Source organism: Octopus sinensis, linkage group LG24 (assembly GCF_006345805.1).
Source record: "Octopus sinensis linkage group LG24, ASM634580v1, whole genome shotgun sequence".
In the NCBI taxonomy this organism is placed as follows: domain Eukaryota; kingdom Metazoa; phylum Mollusca; class Cephalopoda; order Octopoda; family Octopodidae; genus Octopus; species Octopus sinensis.
The window spans coordinates 28402716-28415300 of record NC_043020.1 but is presented as its reverse complement, the minus strand read 5'-3'; the positions used below and the strand labels follow the sequence as shown (position 1 = coordinate 28415300).

General features: G+C 35.1%; 1 protein-coding gene across 2 annotated transcripts in view; it reads left to right on the top strand.

Moving 5' to 3' along the window:
- Positions 1-929: 929 nt before the first annotated feature.
- LOC115224004 (mucosa-associated lymphoid tissue lymphoma translocation protein 1 homolog) overlaps positions 930-12585 on the top strand; it is a 36463-nt gene continuing 24807 nt past the window's right edge. Inside the window, exon 1 of one of the 2 annotated variants that reach the window (XM_029794788.2) lies at positions 930-1004. The gene's annotated coding sequence lies outside the window, so the exon portion shown is untranslated. Of the gene's footprint in view, positions 1005-8547; positions 8711-12585 lie in introns of those variants that run through there. The other variant, XM_036512763.1, reaches the window with a different exon arrangement.

Genomic DNA, 12585 nt, shown 5'->3' with positions numbered 1-12585 from the left:
GATAACATCAGTAGTGTGGAGAGGGAAGGCTGGTATGCATGGGTGACTGCTGGTCTTTCATAAACAACCTTGCTTGGACTTGTGCTTTGGAGGGGAACTTTCTAGGTGCAATCCCACGGTCATTCATGACTGAAAGGGGTCCTTTACCCTTTTATATATTATATTACATTGGAAATCGAACCAAATTCGTCGACTGGCACCCATGCCAACCTCCCTTCACTGGACACAAAACTCTGCTTGCGAAGACCTGTTGGGGCAAGTGAAATCGAAATTGAACCGCATTCGATGACTGGCACCCATGCCAGGGGAGCGCCAACAGCTCCATCCAAGAAGGATCACTGCCAGAGCAGCTGTCTTGCACGTAAAGAGCACCATTTGAGCGTGATCGTTGTCAGCGTCACCTCACTGGCACTTGTGCTGGTGGCACGTGAACAAACCATTCGAGTGAGGTCGTTGTCAGTGCCGCTGGACTGACTCCTGTGCAGGTGGCACATAAAAAACACCGTTTTCGAGAGTGGCCGTTGCCAGTACCGCCAGACTGGCCCTCGTGCCGGTGGCACTTTAAAAACACCCACTACACTCTCGGAGTGGTTGGCATTAGGAAGGGCATCCATCTGTAGAAACTCCGCCAAATCAAACTGGAGCCTGGCGCAGCCATCTGGTTCGCCAGACCTCAGTCAAATCATCCATTCCATGCTAGCATGGGAAGCGGACGTTAAGCGATAATGATGATTACATATAAATCAATGAAGAAATTTCGGACGTGGAAGTAAAATATGCAGTTAGAGGGTCTCAAAGCAAACTTAGCAAGGACTAAAGAAAGACTCTTGCTATTGTCAAGGAATTGGCTTAAAATGTTAATGCTAAACGAATTAGGAAATCAAGAACATTAACTCTTACGGCTCTTAACGAGTGAGAGAGTTGCCTGCCTTAGTTCCGGTTCCCTAATCACGGACGTTGTCGGATATTTACGTCTCTGATCCACACGAGGAAGAAAGACAGCTGTGAGTATATTATTGACTTATAGGTTGTCTATTATGATTTAATATTTTCCTAGTTGTGTTTTATATATGTGTATATATATAGATTTTATTGTCTTGCAAAAAGAAATCGTTGGTGATCGTCGAAAATCGTTATTTTGTGTCATAAAAACAATTGTCACTGTTGTTTAACCACAGGTCAGCTATAACAGAGCAAGCGTATGATCAGAGACGTTCTTACCATGACAATCGAGTAATGTAGTTTGATTATATGTCCGAAAAGACAGAGCAAAACTTAAAGACGTTATTTCGATTTTAATACGGTAGAGTGCGACACAAGATATTTGACTGCTATTTCTAGCAGATTTGAGTGGCCTGACAGGTACTCCTACGATTCGAACCTCCGCTGGTTTTCCTATGATGAAATCGAACTAACGTTTGCCAGCATCACTTTCAAACAACACTCACGAAATATATTTCTTAAAGATAATATTTTTATTTTCATTCGCTTAAATGTTTCTTTGGATTTTTTCGTAAGATCTTAGTCATTTTCAGAGCCTGTAAGACTCATAGAAATAAGTTGTGACCGGGGCCCTATCCCGAATCTTCAAAACAGTGGGGACCCAATAGAAAGTGCCCATTGGCCCATGCGATGGTGTTAAATGGGGGCGGACCCCTTAACTTAAATCTACCACCCTGTAACAGGACCAGGTTTTCCGGATACCTTCCACGCAATTTCTGTCAACCAAATTTCACTCTAAAGAATTTGGTCAAGCCACAGCTATTTATCTACGGTACCGAACAATTAGATCAAATCTCAGTTATTTGATCCTCCTGTGTTATTTGACCACCCGGTCGTAAATATTATGAATTTTATTTCATGTTACCAACCGAATTGTAATTCTGAAATGACTGCATTAAAGACAATTTCGTATTTGATGGGATATGATACGCAGCTTTTTTTTTTATCCCTCAAGAATGTCTCAAGAAAACCGTCCTGGGTTCTGTTTATGAATTTGGGCCTCCCACAAACTTTAACACTAAAAACTTTCCACCCTGAATACGTGGTGGTGAAATTGGTGGGGGTCAGTCTATTATACCCGTATGTCTTCTATGTTGTGGAGGTTGGCTGAGAAACACATGCAAATTATAAGTTGTTTAACCTTAATCGTAGAAAGCATTCAAATCATAAGGATCCCGTTTTCTTTTTCATTTTAGGAATAGATTATCTCGGATTTACTTAGCTGCTTTTTCTAGTAGATCGAACGATCCCGTAGAGATTTCTTCGTTGGTTTGAAGAAATCCCATTTTCTTTTTATAGTTTCAATTTAGTGTTTGTAAACAGGAGATTCAAGTTGCTTTAATAGAGCAATGACCTCGTATATACCAAGCAGACTCCGTTATCAAAACGGTATATAACAATTAATCGATAAATATGAATAATTCATCATTTTTTTTTGTCGGAATGAAATTCCGCAAATTTGAATATAATACATATAAAATACAAATCCCAAACCGTTCCACGGATGTTAATGTTTGGATGGAGGGAAGCAGTTTTTGACACCCGCCTCACTCATTTTCCGTACTTTTTCATCTTTTGACTTTGTTTAGAAAAATTTCCCCGATTTTTGTTTTAAATATCCGAGGTTATGATTCTTCAAAAAATGTCATAAATATGAAAAAATTGTCGAAAAATTTAAAAAACTGAAAAATTACGGAAAAGGGAGCACCCCAGTCTTTTACTTGTTTCAGTCATTTGACTGCGGCCATGCTGGAGCACCGCCTTTAGTCGAGCAAATCGACCCCAGGGATTATTCTTTGTAAGCCTAGTACTTATTCTATCGGCCTCTTTTGCCGAACTGTTAAGTTGCGGGGACGTAAACACACCAGCATCGGTTGTCAAGCGATGGTGGGGGAACAAACACAGACACACAAACATACACATACGACAGGCTTCTTCCAGTTTTCGTCTACCAAATCCACTCACAAGGCTTTCTTCAGCCCGGGGCTATAGCAGAAAACACTCGCTCAATGTGTCACGCAGTGGGACTGAACACGGAACCATGTGGTTGGTAAGCAAGCTACTTACCATATAGCCATTCCCTTAAAATACACGCACCTCAAAAAATGACCGTTTTTGGTACACTAGATAATTTCCGATTCTATTCTTTGGAATACTGAGACGGCATTGTAATTAGATATTCACGAATGATAAAGTATCCTATATTTCAAACTGGGATTTCCCGTAAATGACGTAGAATAAGACTTCAAAATTTCCACATATGAAATGTAAGTGTCAAGTAGTATGTCTGTACGTCACTGTATACTAGAATCGTGTATGGCAGGTTTAGTAGCCTTCAACTAACACTATCTCCTCCGAGACCCTGCGGCGCAAGTTGACCAAAATTGAGAGTAGGATAGAAGAAGGCTTGCTCTTCCTTCTGTAGAAGAAAAAATTCAAATCGGACCAAGTTAACACCAAAAATTATTTACATCAAAAAGGTGCTGTTTTTTTCTATGAGAAAATCCCAATTTTTTTAACTGCTGTGTAGCCATTTTTCGGTGTATTTCAACCAGAAAAATGTTCACTTAAAGAGAATAACAAGACCCCAGTTGAACAGTCTAACCCATGCTAACATGGAAAGCGGACGTTGAACGATGATGATGATATATACATATATATATGTACAGAGATATATATAATTATATATATATATATATATATATATATATATATATATATATATATATACACACACATGTGCACGTGCATATCTATATATGTATATGGCAAATCTTTATATCCTGCTAAACACATAAACTATTATTAGAACACTTTATTGATGTGGAACTCACTTTGAGAGACCCTCTCATACAGATGTATAATGCTGAGAGCACAGACACAAGTTGTTTGCAGTTGAGAACTGTCTGGCAACAGAACTGTACATGTACTTCCTCACTGGCAGCAGGTGTCCACTCCTCCGGCATTCTAATAAATTCATGTCAAGCAGGATATTGTTATTAGATATTAGAAGTTTTGGAGATGATGTACAGGTATTATATATTAGAAGAAATGAGGTACTCAGAAATCCGGATGGTTTCATATTTACAGATATTTATAAGTATGTTACATGTTTTTATACATCCTATATCATATATTAGCACTTTCGTCCATTCTAGTGGAGTTGAACTGACTCCACTAGAATGGACAAAAGTGCTAATATATGATATATATATGCTGTATAAAAACATGTAACATACTTATAAATATCTGTAAATATGAACCAATCCAGATTTCTGAGTACCTCATTTCTCCTAATAGATAATACCTGTACATCATCTCTAAACCTTCTAATATATATATATATATATACGCGAGAAAGAAGCAACAAGAATGGATAGGTTTTTAGTACAATCGTTTCATACAAGGACAGGCTTTATTAAATGTTGCAAAAATTACAGCATATAAACGTGTCCCGTACTCATCAGCTAAAATACATGTGAGTTCTCTAGACATCCTAGTGGTTGAGGCTATACTCATGAAGTAATGTAGATAATTAAGTAACATAAACAGATTTCCAAAGTTCATTAAAGTTCTTTAAAGATGATGTACAGTCTTATCACAGAATTTAAAAAAGTTTTAATAGCATCACAGAGAAGGTGACCTAATCCATAGTGCACATATGAATTTCCAGAGATATGAGGAGGGATTACATACTCACAGACGACAAATTTATCCATTGTTAATCACAACGAGGTGGGTCTCAATTCCTGCTTATTAGCATTACAGAGAGGGTGAATTAATCCTTTGTATAGATGCACAATTTCCAATGGTGTAGATGTAAATTTCCAGAGAAATGAAGAGGAATTTCATATTCACAGGCGATAAATTTATCAATGGTTGAACACAATGAGGTAGGTATCAATTCTTGTTATATGATTAGGTATTTGCCACATTAATCACATTACTGCTATTTACAAGAGGCTGTAGCTATTTAACTTTTAAAGGCTGAAGGGCTTTCTAGAGAGGCAAAGAACAGGAAAAGGGGAAGGGAAGAGAAGAAAAGAGAGAAAATAAAGGAGGAGGGAGCAAAAAGGGGGGGAGGGGGACTAAAAGAGAAGAGAAAAGGAAAAAGAGAATAAGAAGAAGAAAAAGAAAAAAGAGAAAAGAGAAAGAAATAGGGAAAGAAGGGAAAAAAAAGAAAAAGAAAAAAAGAGGGTTCTAGTTATACAGAAGAATTAGTAGACCGCAAGTCTGGTTTTAATTTACAGGCATCTAGGAACTAGAGGAGAATATTATTCTTTGACCAGTAAAACAGCTAATTTATTGCTGTTGAAATCAGCTATGAATTTAAAGAGAATCTAAAGAGATAACACGGTCAGGGGTTTAGGAGTCAGAGGCTAAAATCAAAAGAAAATACATTAGGAAAATCTAAGTATAATCTTATCAAAAAGTCATTAAAATTTATTTATTTCATTTATTCATTTTATTGTCTTAAGGAGTTGCCGTTATTATTCATACATTGACGGACTACAGGTCAAATCTTAGAAGATCATTTACAAGGTGTTAGGGAATTGTCTATCATAATGAAGATAATCATATTATCACCGAGGGAGTAGCCTTATTTATTTAATTTTGAAATAGAATTATGGGGCTTTAGTAACTCATTTTATTTTATTAAAGTTATGCTACTTAAATTAGATTAAGTTAAGAATTAAAATTAAAATTACAATTAAGATTTAAAATTATGAGTTTGAAATTAAATAAAGCCTCAATTAAGCAGCGTATAAGTACTATTCATTTCCCTGTTCTCAAAAAACTGATGCAGATATAAGGAAAAGATAACTATAGTGTGAGAACTCTTAGTTATCTACTTAAAGCAGTGCTATACTAGTAAAAATCAAGTTATATCTATCTATCTATCTAGTTACGAATATTCTAATCATTTAAAATATTTTAAAGTCTTCAATTTAGCGTGGACACAAACTTGACCTAGTTCGATATGGTTATTCAATAAGTTTCTATGTTTTCTATGCTTTAGAATTTCATACGTCTCCATGGAGCATAGTTGGCAACCAACCCTACTATTTTTATACGGAATTGCTCTCCTAACTATTTCCCAATTAAGGTTATAATTATTATTATTATTTTTGAGTTCCCAGATTTTGTTTGAAAGTGTGGTGGTACCAGCTTTATGACGTAATTTAAAAGACGAGATGTGATTTCTAACTCTGGCTAGAAAATTAATTGTACATCCAATGTAAAAATATTTGTTATTCTCCGTGGATATGGTACATTTATAGATTACATTATTTTCCCCGCATAGACCAGGTGCCGGGCATTTTGATTTTATTCTACACTTACACACAGGAGGAACAACTTCAGGTTTTGGATTATTCTTGGGTAGATGTCTTAGGTTCCCATTATTTTGATTATCATGAGTATAATTGTCCTTATTGTTATTAATATTTCTATAGTTGGTGCTGATATCTAAAGTATTGCTATTATTTATTGATCCTTCTGTTTCATCATTTAGGTCTAAAGTCCTACCATGATTTCTTATATTATTGGTAATGTTACTATTATTGTTAGTCATTTTATCCGACTGCATATTGTTGTTATAGATATCACTGATATTTTCATTCTCCTTATTTTCTCCATTAGCCTTATTTCTATTATTTCTATTATTAACATTATTACTTCTATTAATATCGGCATTGTTATTATTACTATTAATGTTAATGTTATTAGTCCTTCTGTGGTTACTAATTTCACCTATGTTTTGATAGTTACTATTGCTGTTTTTATTGTTGGTAGTATTATTATAATTGCTATTGGTATTCATGCTGATATTATTATTTTTATTTCTATCTTTCCTGGCTAGTTTAATGTTGTTATTATTAATCTTAGCTATTAAAGTGGACATATTTGGGAGGGTTGAATAAGAAATCCTAACTGTTTTCCTAGAAATAATTCTATGATATCTATGAGAGATAGGGAAATTTTTTTCCAGAATTACTTTGAATTTGTTCTGTATATCCGATTGTATCGCACAGTTGAAAGGAATATTCAGCCATAATATATCTTTTTTATTAAATTTAGGGTTCGTAGAATTATTACTATTCATCTCACCGGAGTTATTGTATTTATTACCATTATTTTTATTTATATTTGTGTGCATCTTAGGTTTATCTACTTCGATATTATCCGAGTTACCTATGTTCTGGTCAATGCTTCTATTTGAATTGTTGGGCCTGTACGTTAGATTAGCGTTTACCGTTAATTTAATTCTACTTTTATTTCGGGCTTGGTCTGTATTCCTGCTTACGTGATTACTGATAACTTCTTTATTAGGAATACGTGAGTTCTCCTTATCAACGAATGTAATCTTTTGGTTGTATCCAGCCTTAGTTAACGCCGCATTATAATGCTCAGAATGGGAGTTAAATATATCCTTATTGGATGATAATTTTGAAATTCTTAATGAAATTTTCTTACTAAAGATTCAATTATATTTGGGGGATGATTAGATAATTTATTTACGTAATTCGTGATTTCGCCTTCCTTTCTAAATGGGTAATGCAGCTTGGAGTTAAGGTCTAGCGTAATATCTAGGAAGTTAACTATTTTAGTGCCCGGTTCATACGTTATACTGAGGTTGAAATCCTTAAAGAACTTATTAATTTTCTTTCTAATCCTTTCTATAACAGATTTATTATTACTAGGGATAACAAACAGAGCATCATCCCTATATAGACCCCCCTGTATTTCTGGGATATCCTTGCTTATGCATTTTAATAGATATGCGCCTACTAGGTTGGTTACCTCAGCCGAATCACTGGAACCCATTGGTATATCAAAATAATTAGGTGTATCTGCTCTAGTCCATAATTTATCTTCAAATTCTATAAATGTCTTCCTAGCTAGTAGCACAATATTGATTTCTTCTAGATATGAGGGAGCGATTCATGGCAAATATTAGTGATTTGTTGAGTAAGATAGGGGAAATACTAGAGTAATAACTATTAATATCGAACTGAATAAAGGACAGACTACTAGTATTAGTTAGAGAGTTAAACCATTTTAGAACTTCGTCCGTACTTAGCCATAGGTTTAAGGGGAGAAGAGGGGTTATTTGGGGTAGAACAGTATCCAGGATGGATTTACTAAGTCGGCCAATGTCCGACTTAGTTGGACAGATCCTGCTTATTAGCATTACAGAGAGGCTGACTGCATTAAAGACAATTTCGTATTTGATGGGATATGATACGCAGCTTTTTTTTTTATCCCTCAAGAATGTCTCAAGAAAACCGTCCTGGGTTCTGTTTATGAATTTGGGCCTCCCACAAACTTTAACACTAAAAACTTTCCACCCTGAATACGTGGTGGTGAAATTGGTGGGGGTCAGTCTATTATACCCGTATGTCTTCTATGTTGTGGAGGTTGGCTGAGAAACACATGCAAATTATAAGTTGTTTAACCTTAATCGTAGAAAGCATTCAAATCATAAGGATCCCGTTTTCTTTTTCATTTTAGGAATAGATTATCTCGGATTTACTTAGCTGCTTTTTCTAGTAGATCGAACGATCCCGTAGAGATTTCTTCGTTGGTTTGAAGAAATCCCATTTTCTTTTTATAGTTTCAATTTAGTGTTTGTAAACAGGAGATTCAAGTTGCTTTAATAGAGCAATGACCTCGTATATACCAAGCAGACTCCGTTATCAAAACGGTATATAACAATTAATCGATAAATATGAATAATTCATCTTTTTTTTTTGTCGGAATGAAATTCCGCAAATTTGAATATAATACATATAAAATACAAATCCCAAACCGTTCCACGGATGTTGATGTTTGGATGGAGGGAAGCAGTTTTTGACACCCGCCTCACTCATTTTCCGTACTTTTTCATCTTTTGACTTTGTTTAGAAAAATTTCCCCGATTTTTGTTTTAAATATCCGAGGTTATGATTCTTCAAAAAATGTCATAAATATGAAAAAATTGTCGAAAAATTTAAAAAACTGAAAAATTACGGAAAAGGGAGCACCCCAGTCTTTTACTTGTTTCAGTCATTTGACTGCGGCCATGCTGGAGCACCGCCTTTAGTCAAGCAAATCGACCCCAGGGATTATTCTTTGTAAGCCTAGTACTTATTCTATCGGCCTCTTTTGCCGAACTGTTAAGTTGCGGGGACGTATACACACCAGCATCGGTTGTCAAGCGATGGTGGGGGAAAAAACACAGACACACAAACATACACATACGACAGGCTTCTTCCAGTTTTCGTCTACCAAATCCACTCACAAGGCTTTCTTCAGCCCGGGGCTATAGCAGAAAACACTCGCTCAATGTATCACGCAGTGGGACTGAACACGGAACCATGTGGTTGGTAAGCAAGCTACTTACCATATAGCCATTCCCTTAAAATACACGCACCTCAAAAAATGACCGTTTTTGGTACACTAGATAATTTCCGATTCTATTCTTTGGAATACTGAGACGGCATTGTAATTAGATATTCACGAATGATAAAGTATTCTATATTTCAAACTGGGATTTCCCGTAAATGACGTAGAATAAGACTTCAAAATTTCCACATATGAAATGTAAGTGTCAAGTAGTATGTCTGTACGTCACTGTATACTAGAATCGTGTATGGCAGGTTTAGTAGCCTTCAACTAACACTATCTCCTCCGAGACCCTGCGGCGCAAGTTGACCAAAATTGAGAGTAGGATAGAAGAAGGCTTGCTCTTCCTTCTGTAGAAGAAAAAATTCAAATCGGACCAAGTTAACACCAAAAATTATTTACATCAAAAAGGTGCTGTTTTTTTCTATGAGAAAATCCCATTTTTTTAACTGCTGTGTAGCCATTTTTCGGTGTATTTCAACCAGAAAAATGTTCACTTAAAGAGAATAACAAGACCCCAGTTGAACAGTCTAACCCATGCTAACATGGAAAGCGGACGTTGAACGATGATGATGATATATACATATATATATGTACAGAGATATATATAATTATATATATATATATATATATATATATATATATTACACACACATGTGCACGTGCATATCTATATATGTATATGGCAAATCTTTATATCCTGCTAAACACATAAACTATTATTAGAACACTTTATTGATGTGGAACTCACTTTGAGAGACCCTCTCATACAGATGTATAATGCTGAGAGCACAGACACAAGTTGTTTGCAGTTGAGAACTGTCTGGCAACAGAACTGTACATGTACTTCCTCACTGGCAGCAGGTGTCCACTCCTCCGGCATTCTAATAAATTCATGTCAAGCAGGATATTGTTATTAGATATTAGAAGTTTTGGAGATGATGTACAGGTATTATATATTAGAAGAAATGAGGTACTCAGAAATCCGGATGGTTTCATATTTACAGATATTTATAAGTATGTTACATGTTTTTATACATCCTATATCATATATTAGCACTTTCGTCCATTCTAGTGGAGTTGAACTGACTCCACTAGAATGGACAAAAGTGCTAATATATGATATATATATGCTGTATAAAAACATGTAACATACTTATAAATATCTGTAAATATGAAACCAATCCAGATTTCTGAGTACCTCATTTCTCCTAATATATAATACCTGTACATCATCTCTAAACCTTCTAATATATATATATATATATACGCGAGAAAGAAGCAACAAGAATGGATAGGTTTTTAGTACAATCGTTTCATACAAGGACAGGCTTTATTAAATGTTGCAAAAATTACAGCATATAAACGTGTCCCGTACTCATCAGCTAAAATACATGTGAGTTCTCTAGACATCCTAGTGGTTGAGGCTATACTCATGAAGTAATGTAGATAATTAAGTAACATAAACAGATTTCCAAAGTTCATTAAAGTTCTTTAAAGATGATGTACAGTCTTATCACAGAATTTTAAAAAAGTTTTAATAGCATCACAGAGAAGGTGACCTAATCCATAGTGCACATATGAATTTCCAGAGATATGAGGAGGGATTACATACTCACAGACGACAAATAGCAGTAATGTGATTAATGTGGCAAATACCTAATCATATAACAAGAATTGATACCTACCTCATTGTGTTCAACCATTGATAAATTTATCGCCTGTGAATATGAAATTCCTCTTCATTTCTCTGGAAATTTACATCTACACCATTGGAAATTGTGCATCTATACAAAGGATTAATTCACCCTCTCTGTAATGCTAATAAGCAGGAATTGAGACCCACCTCGTTGTGATTAACAATGGATAAATTTGTCGTCTGTGAGTATGTAATCCCTCCTCATATCTCTGGAAATTCATATGTGCACTATGGATTAGGTCACCTTCTCTGTGATGCTATTAAAACTTTTTTAAATTCTGTGATAAGACTGTACATCATCTTTAAAGAACTTTAATGAACTTTGGAAATCTGTTTATGTTACTTAATTATCTACATTACTTCATGAGTATAGCCTCAACCACTAGGATGTCTAGAGAACTCACATGTATTTTAGCTGATGAGTATGGGACACGTTTATATGCTGTAATTTTTGCAACATTTAATAAAGCCTGTCCTTGTATGAAACGATTGTACTAAAAACCTATCCATCTTGTTGCTTCTTTCTCGCTTATAATCACCCCACATTACTGTATTGTTAAAACAGTATAGTTTTTTTTGGTGCATCTAAGTTAGGTACCATATTCAAGTAAATTCATTTAAATTAACTTGAATCTTTATTGCTTTTTGTATATATATATATATATATATATATATTCTCTGAAGAGGCCGTGGGGCATCCTTGTTAATGTCTCATTTATACCTGCCTTATATGGCTTATAGGTTAAATGAGGCATGCTTGCCCTTACTGCGGAAACAGCTGTCAGATATGATATAATTACATATTATATTTTATATTTTATATTTCTATTTCCTTGTCTAATTATATTTACAGTATATTTTGTATAATGCCTTTACTGTTATGTAATGGTGTAATAAAGTATGATTGGGTATCATCTGATGGTTGATGTTTGATTGATTTAAGTATGTTTCTCCATTTTCTAATTTTGTTATATATATATATATATATATATATATATATATACACACGGAGTGGTTGGTGTTAGGAAGGGCATCCAGCTGTAGAAACATTGCCAGATAAGACTGGAGCCTGGTGCAGCCTTCTGGCTTCCCAGATCCCCGGTTGAACTGTCCAACCCATGCTAGCATGGAGAACGGACGTTAAACGATGATGATGATACACACACACTTACATACACACACATACATGCATACATATATATATATATATATATATATATATATATATATATATATATATATATATATATAATATATATATATATATATATATATACACACGGAGTGGTTGGTGTTAGGAAGGGCATCCAGCTGTAGAAACATTGCCAGATAAGACTGGAGCCTGGTGCAGCCTTCTGGCTTCCCAGATCCCCGGTTGAACTGTCCAACCCATGCTAGCATGGAGAACGGACGTTAAACGATGATGATGATACACACACACTTACATACACACACATACATGCATACATATATATATATATATATATATATATATT